This window comes from Suncus etruscus, chromosome 5 (genome assembly GCF_024139225.1).
Source record: "Suncus etruscus isolate mSunEtr1 chromosome 5, mSunEtr1.pri.cur, whole genome shotgun sequence".
Lineage (NCBI taxonomy): Eukaryota > Metazoa > Chordata > Mammalia > Eulipotyphla > Soricidae > Suncus > Suncus etruscus.
In genome coordinates this window covers 135,263,454-135,271,819 of record NC_064852.1, presented here as the reverse complement: position 1 = coordinate 135,271,819, position 8,366 = coordinate 135,263,454, and the positions used below count along the sequence as shown (strand labels likewise).

General features: G+C 35.7%; 1 non-coding gene across 1 annotated transcript; it reads right to left on the bottom strand.

Annotated features, from left to right (window-relative positions):
• Positions 1–3,818: 3,818 nt before the first annotated feature.
• On the bottom strand, positions 3,819–3,982 carry LOC126009782 (U1 spliceosomal RNA). The gene has a single exon (XR_007495986.1). It is a non-coding gene; the product is annotated as a U1 spliceosomal RNA (small nuclear RNA).
• Positions 3,983–8,366: the final 4,384 nt, after the last annotated feature.

Below are 8,366 nucleotides of genomic sequence, written 5' to 3'. Positions count from 1 at the left end.
AGAGGAAGGAAGATGGAAATTAGCAGAAAATTATTGACAACATGCAAACTTTCCAGGCATATAAAAATGCTTCATGGATGAATAAGAATAAATAGAATGAAAGAAATTATAAAATGCGAGAGCAATGTCTCATTAAATTACTGTCAATGTGAAAATATTGGAGAGTAAATATGATGGTACTTTTTGACCCATGGCAGAAATTTGCTATTCTTTTTCATCGATGATAGTTTTATGCTCATATTCTATACATTCAGTTGTCGTAGACTGAGTACAAGGTAACTGAATATCCAGAAAATAGTTTTCTTTTCTCTCTAATAGTGTTTTACCTCATTTCTCCCCAGAAGTCAATAGGGGGTTGAATGTAGCATGCAGTAAGGAATTAACTTCTCCGCTGCCAGCCAATTTACATGCCTGAATTAGGATGACTTTCTTATTCTATTTTATTTAAAAAAACTCAAAACACTGAAATAGACTCAGTGCACAGTTGCTAAGATCTATTCCTGTTTGAAGCATTTAAAAATTCTTTTCTTGTGATGGTGGCAGAGCTGGGTCCTATTAAATAATGTTAGTCCTGACCTTTCAGTAAATTTCATTTTTTAATTAATTTCCCACTTTGAAAGGATAATTTATTTTGTTCATCTTCCTCTTAATTTTGTGTTTGTCTTTTTGATTATAGAACTAATATTAACTTTACAAAAAATTGTAATCTTAAGTGAAACCACCATAGTTCTTCAATTATCCTTGACATTTTGGTAGCACTGAAGTGTAAACTTTTTTCATGAAATTCACAGGAATTCGCAGCATGTCCTCACCTTACCAGTTCAGCTGTTCAGTTCATGTCGGTAAATTTGTCAGCTCTGTGTACTACTCAGCTGATGCAAATGTTCAGTTATCTGCATGGTTCATAAAGAAGCCTGAGAAATCCCTAAATTATTATGCACAAAGATTCTCTGTTATGTAAAATGTTCTTCACTGCCTCCTTTGTTAGTTTTGCTCTTGATCTATCATGACACAGTAGCTTTGTCAAATCTTTGCTTTCAAATTTAGATTTTTTTTTTAAGTTCAACAAACAATTGTGGGTAATATAGAAAATGTGTGTTTTTCTTAAGTGGTTTCTGATGGAAAAATGTGGGTGACTAATATCACTGGTTTATGTAAGTAACACAGTGCCAGGTATAGAAAAAGAGCAGAATAATGGATATGTGACTGGGAGATTTATTGTCAAGATGGAACTATTTGGAGTCATAATGATAATACAGCAAGAAGAATTTGCCTTGCTACAGCCAACTTAGGTTAGAACCTGTGGTACCCCTGTGGTGCCGCATCTCAGGCCCACCAGGAGTGAGGCCTGAGTCAAGTCAGGTATATACCTTGAGTACCACTGAGTGTGGTCCAGAAAACAAACAAACAAAAGATTGGATTGGAAAAGTGTGAGCATATGGCAAGGCATAAGTATATATTAGCAAGAACAATATCTAGATATCTACAACTAGAAATTTCATGGATTTCACATGAAAATATATTTAGGACAAATCAAAACATAAAACTTAGGTTAGCATTGGTCAGGAAAATGATTTAAATAATGAAATAAAAGGATATGGATAATGACCTGGATAATTCAAAATTATGTATATATATATATTCTTGGTGTATTAATTATTTGGAGGTGCCATACAAACCCCTAAAGACTAAGTGGGATTAGCAACAAATAAATTATTTTAGTCTGGAGCCCGGAAGTCCGAGATAAAGATGCTGGCAGGTTTTGAGGCCTCTTTTCTTCACTACTTTAAAATTAATCAGATAGAATTAGGTTACAACATAATCTATGTCTTAGCTTAACTGTTTCTTTAAATAGCCTATTTATAAATACAATCACATTCGGAGCTACTGGAACTTAGAGTTTACTGCACGTTAAAAGAAGAAAAGGGAACTATCATCTATATGCATAATAATACAATTTAGTGGCAAGAAAAGATGAAAATCTTGATGAAAATAGAGTGTGTCAAGCTAAGTGAGGTGAATTACAAAGGAAAAGATGAATATCAGATGATGTCGCTCATATGTAGAGTATAAAAAACAGAGAGAGGTAGTAGATGAATCGAATGCAATGAAACTCTGATATGTAATTAATAGTACTGGGAACTGAAAACATAGTGTGAGGGGTTTGGGGTGGGAAGGGATGGAAGGAGAAGAGACAATGAACGAATGATGGAAGAATCTGGAAACACTGGTGGAGGGATTGTTGTATTAATTCTGCAACAGTAAAAGTACTATAACTATGATAATGCAAGTAAAAAATAAATTTAAAAAGCTTATTTTTAATTTCCATTAGATTAAATGCAGCCAAACAAGTGCATGCATGTTCGTGTGTTAATATCCACTACTAGCTTCTTTGCAATTGGTGTTCAGCTTGTAGCTGAAGATTATTTTTTTTTTTTTTTTTGGTTTTTGGGCCACACCCGTTTGACGCTCAGGGGTTACTCCTGGCTATGTGCTCAGAAATCGCCCCTGGCTTGGGGGGACCATATGGGACGCCGGGGGATCGAACCGCGGTCCGTTCCTTGGCTAGCGCTTGTAAGGCAGACACCTTAGCTCTAGCGCCACCTTCCCGGCCCCTGAAGATTATTTTTTAAATTATATTTACTCTTACTGAATTTTACATGTGTAGGTTTTACATATTTTATGTAAACTCCAAAATATATTAGCACAGAATTTTTAAAATATTGTATTAATGACAGAGGAGACATTACTATTACCACAATAAGATTCAAGCACAAAATAAAACTTTTTTTAAATAATATTTTTATTTAAGCACCATGATTACAAATGTTTGTAGTTGGATTTCAGTCATAAAAAGAACACACCCCTTCACCAGTACAACATTCCCACCACCATTGCCTCATGTCTCCCTTCTTCTCCATCCCTTGCCTGTATTCAAGATAGGCATTCTACTTCTCTCACTTATTACCATTGTCAATAAAGTTGTTAGTGTAGTTATTTCTCTAACTGCACTCAGTCCACTTTGTGGTGAGCTTAATATCATGGGCTAGTACTTCCAGCCCTCATCTCTATTGTCTCTGGGTGTTATTACAATAATGTCTTTTGTTTTTCTTAAATCTCATACATGAGTGAGACTATCTCTCTCTGATGTATTTCACTCAGCATAATAGTTTCCATGCCCATCCTTATATAGGAAAATTTTATGACTTCATCTCTCATTATGGCTGCATTTTGTTTATTATTATTATTATTATTTTATTATTATTATTTTGTTTATTATTATTCCATTTTGTTTATGTTCCACAGTTTCTTTAGCCATACATCTGTTGTCAGGCATGTGGGATGTTTCCAGATTCTGGCTATTGTAAATAGCACTGCAATGAATATAAGTGCAGAAGACATATTTGTATTGTGCACCTATATTGTTTAATTTTTTTTTGTTTTTTTTGTTTTTTGTTTTTTGGGTCACACCCGGCATTGCTCAGGGGTTACTCCTGGCTGTCTGCTCAGAAATAGCTCCTGGCAGGCACGGGGGACCATATGGGACACCGGGATTCGAACCAACCACCTTTGGTCCTGGATCAGCCGTTTGCAAGGCAAACACCGCTGTGCTATCTCTCCGGGCCCTATATTGTTTAATTTTGGCACTTTTATTATTATTTAAAAATAAATTATTTTTATAATAAAATTTCAGTTTTTTGGAAATCACAGTATTTTTTTATTTTGTATTTATTTTTCAATCTCCCACTCTAACAAAGACATTAGTACATGGTGTGTGATACTTCTTTTCTCTTTATGGGAAAAACTTCTTTTTTAATCAGGGGAGAGTGCGAACGCAGTCCCCCACTACCACAAATTATGCAGTCGAGTTTCCCACATTTGGGGAAATCACAGGGATCAGCACACCCGGAGTGCAATGGATAAGCCTTATCCTGGGAAAAGCACCTTCGTGATCATGGTATCTCCCCTGCCAGGTAAGTACGGAAAATAAACTTTTATAGAAAATTTCTTCTCTGACAGAATAATCAAGGCATAGTAAAGATATACTTCCAACAAGGGACATATGAATTTAAATTTTAGGAAATTTTATGTTATTAGGAAGTAGAATTGCTAATTTTTTTCTCTTTACCTCTCTACAAAGGTGACAAGCAAGTCCAAACCATCTCAATTTCTCTTTGAAGTGTTAGGATGAATCATTGTAAGCATCTAATTCAAATAACCTCCAGTTACCATTAAAACATGATTTCAAGATCAGAATTTGGTCTGTGCACTTAAAACTTTTCAACTTTTTTGGAAATGCTAAATCCTTCTCAAAGTACAATAGCGATTATCCTATTAATTAGACTTTTTTGGTTCCAGCGAAGTTACACTGACACCTTTTTTCCCCCCAATTAGTTGTGTGAGCTTGAACAAATCATTTTACCTTTCTAAAATACAATTCCTCTTATGTATGAAGAGACACTTCATTAGCTTGAGACTTTCACTATGTCTCAAACTGTCCTAACTTGTGAAGAGCAAATTCAATAATTAGCAGCTTATTTTCACTTGTACTCACCCAAAAGGATTTTTACAAACACTAGAAGATAAAGCAGAGAGCAAGATAAAGGAAGAGAAAGAGAAAATCAGGTTTCTACCTGATATGTAATAATTCTTTGAGAAAATAGTAGAGAAATGGTATGGAGCTGCTGGGAAGTCAATAAGTAAATCAAACATTTCTACAAATGAGCCTGTGTCTGGTGCATTTAGGGAGGAACAAATTGGAAGTGTGTCTTCCTTTTGCTTCAGAGTTTCAGGAGAGTTCGAAAATTTGACACTATTACTGGAACTCTCACATTCAGAAGTAATATAGTTGACAACATAGGTAGTCCTGGTGTGGTTCAAAGCATATTTTTTTCTTTCTATTTGTTTTGTTTCATTTTGTTCTGTTTTGGGAATCCACCTGGCAGTCCTCAGGGTTATTTCTGACTCTGCACTCAGAATTACTCCTGGATAACTTTGCGGATCATGTGGAAAGCCTAGGAATGAACTGGGTTCCTTGCATACAAGGCAAACGCCCTCCCTGCTATGCTATGATTCCAGTCTCTTCCTTCCTGCTCTCCCTACTCCATCCCTCCCTCCTCCCCTCCCTCCTCCCCTCCCTCCTCCCCTCCCTCCTTTTCTTCTTTCTTTCTCTTCTTCCTTCCTTCCTTCCTTCCTTCCTTCCTTCCTTCCTTCCTTCCTTCCTTCCTTCCTTCCTTCTTCCTTCCTTCCTTCCTCCTCCTTCCTTCCTTCCTTCCTTCCTTCCTTCCTTTCTTTCTTTCTTTCTTTCTTCTTTCTTTCTTTCTTTCTTTCTTTCTTCTTTCTTTCTTTCTTATTTCTTTCTTTTCTTCTTTTATTTCTTCTTCTTTTCTTTCTTTCTTCTCTTTCTTTCTTTCTCTTTTTTTTTTCTTTCTTTTCTTTCTTTTTTCTTTCTTTCTTTCTTTCTTTCTTTCTTTCTTTCTTTCTTTCTTTCTTTCTTTCCTTCTTTTCTTTTTATTTCTTTCTTTCTTTCTTTTTCTTTCTTTCTTTCTTTCTTTCTTTCTTTCTTCTTTCTTTCTTTCTTTCTTTCTTTCTTTCTCTTTCTTTCTTTCTTTCTTTCTTTCTTTTCTTTCTTTCTTTCTTCTTTCTTTTCTTCTTTCTTTCTTTCTTTCTTTCTTCTTTCTTTCTTTTCTTTTCTCTCTTTCTCTCTCTTTTCTTTCTTTCATTCCTCCTTTTCTCCCTCCTCTTCCTCCCTCCCTCCCTCCCTCCTCTTCCTCCCTCCCTCCCTCCCTCCCTCTTCCTCCTCCCTCCCTCCCTCCCTCCCTCCCTCCCTCCCTCCCTCCCTTCCTTCCTTCCTTCCTTCCTTTTTTCCTTCCTTCCTTCCTTCCTTCCTTCCTTCCTTCCTTCCTTCCTTCCTTCCTTCCTTCCTTCCTTCCTTCCTTCCTTCCTTCCTTCCTTCCTTCCTTCCTTCCTTCCTTCCTTCCTTCCTTTCTCCTTTTTTCTCACTCATAACCTGGCAATGCTCATTGTTACTCCTAACTCTATATTCAGGAACTACTTTTGGTGGTGCTCCTGGGACCATATGGCATGCTGAGGATTGAACTCAAGTTGGCCCATGCACAGAAGTGCAGTACTACTGTGCTATAGCTCTGGTTCCATAAAAAATATTTTCTTAACGATAATCCACCATTTATATATCATCCACATAAGATAGTGAGGTTGAAGACACTGCAAGAGAGCATTTATTAAAGAAAGTTGAAGTGTAGTAGACCATTCTTTACTAATCATGCCCCTAAGGAAGGTAATTGTAAAAAGAATGCTTCCTCTGTACATAAAACACAGTAAAAAGTTTGGTTTCTTATCATTTAAAGGAATCCTCCTGCCTAAAAAAACCCTGAAAAACAAAACCAAAACCATGATTTTACACTAGTCTAACAGGTAGGGATGCGAAGCTGAATTAATTCTTTCATTTTCTTGCAGTAGAGGAATGAGGACTGGAAGTGAGCTTTACTTCTACTAATGGGGAAAGGAGGATGTTTTTATACACAAATATCAAGACTCAGTGAGTGATAGAGATTTCTTAACAGCTATTTTGCCTGAGAAGAACATTGATCAATTCGACCTAAGGTAGAGAAGGTGAGCACTGGAAATAGAAAGGATGATTACATTATGGTAGCTGGTGGCAAGGCACTGTATGTGACTCTGGAAGTCTAAACTTGCTGAAAATGTCTTCTTATTTCCCTCCATGAGAAAAATGATTAGGTCTGAATGATTTACCATACATGTGTACTAATCCCAGATCCTAAGAGTAGACACCTAATACTTTTCTGGCCACTTTCTTCTTTCTTTCTATGCTTTAATCCCAGAGGAGGATATGAGAGAGGAAACTGAGCAAGCTGTAGCATCTCTTTCTTCCTCATGCCATCTTCCAAATCAAGGTCACATGTGACTTGGGAAGGGAAATCCTAAATTGACTTTTGAGGACTAGATAGTTTAGCATGTGCCAAACTTTATTTCAATTCCCATATGGTCCTTGACCACCACCAGGAGTAAATAATTCTTTAACTTAGAGCAAAGCGTAACCTCTCAGTATCAGTGGATATCACATCTCAAAACTAAGCAAACAAGTTTGAGTTTTTATTTCTATACTTCTACATAGACTTATATAATGCTTATACTGTATTACATTTTCAAAAGTGCCAAGTATTCATTTATTTATTAAGAAATAGTGATTAGAAAAGTGATGGGGATGCCTGAGATTCCATTTAACAGGGGAAACGAGTGAGTTCATGAAGATAGTTTGACCAGGAACAGTCAGAATAATATAGTAACTTTTATCCTAAAATAAATACCATTCACTCATTGTAGTAGTTACTATGGTTTACAAGAAATAAAAGTAAAAATTGAAGGGAAAGAGTATCACTGAGCTTTTAAAACATGCCACAGCTCTATGACAGTGACATGGATGCTGGGTTTATTAGAATACCATATATAAGATAAGGGAATTATTTTATATGAACTTTCATTTAACTTATAATTCTATTATTTTAAAACTTTTTTTTTTTGCTTTATGGGCCACACCTGGTGACGCTCAGGGGCTACTCCTGGCTATGTGCTCAAATTGCTTCTGACTTGGGGGACCATATGGAATATTGGGGGATTGAACTGCAGTCCTTCCTAGGTTAGCTGCATACAAGGCAAATGCCCTACCACTTGTGCCACTGCTCTGGTTTGATTTTAAAACTAATTTTAAACCATTTGTAGTAAATTTAAAAAAGAAACTGCTGAAAATAAAATATATCTTGGAATTAAATATATTGAGAATAATGTTTACATATAGTTTAGAATTTGATTTAATATGGGACTTCGATTTCAAGGCAACCATTTCAGGTAAGTATCTGGCACACAAGAATTATCATACATCAGAAGATTTCTTAATCTCTTCATAAAGTATGTAGTAGATTTTTTAGGAGTGAATAACTGCCACATTATGTCTCAATAGAATGAGCTTCTCTTTTAGGAGTTAGTAACCCTGATGTAGCCATCTGTTTATTGTTCCAGGATGTTTCACAACAGAAGAAAATCCTAGAATACTTCAAAGGGCTTATAAATATTTTTAGTGACTCAAGGGATGCCTGCCATTTCTGAAAAACAAATATTGCCTATGTCTGTTACTCCTGTGAATTTCAATAATAGCTCCTTGAGAAAATTTAATTTAGAAGGTAAAAAAATAAGTTTGCTTAAAAAATGTGAAATTTGCAATTGCTGCACAATTAAATGGTTGATATTTCTTTTTTTTTTTGTCTTTCTGCTAATTTGCCTTTACTTTTAATGATTTACTCTTTGCCAAGGGAATTAGATAAGCACAG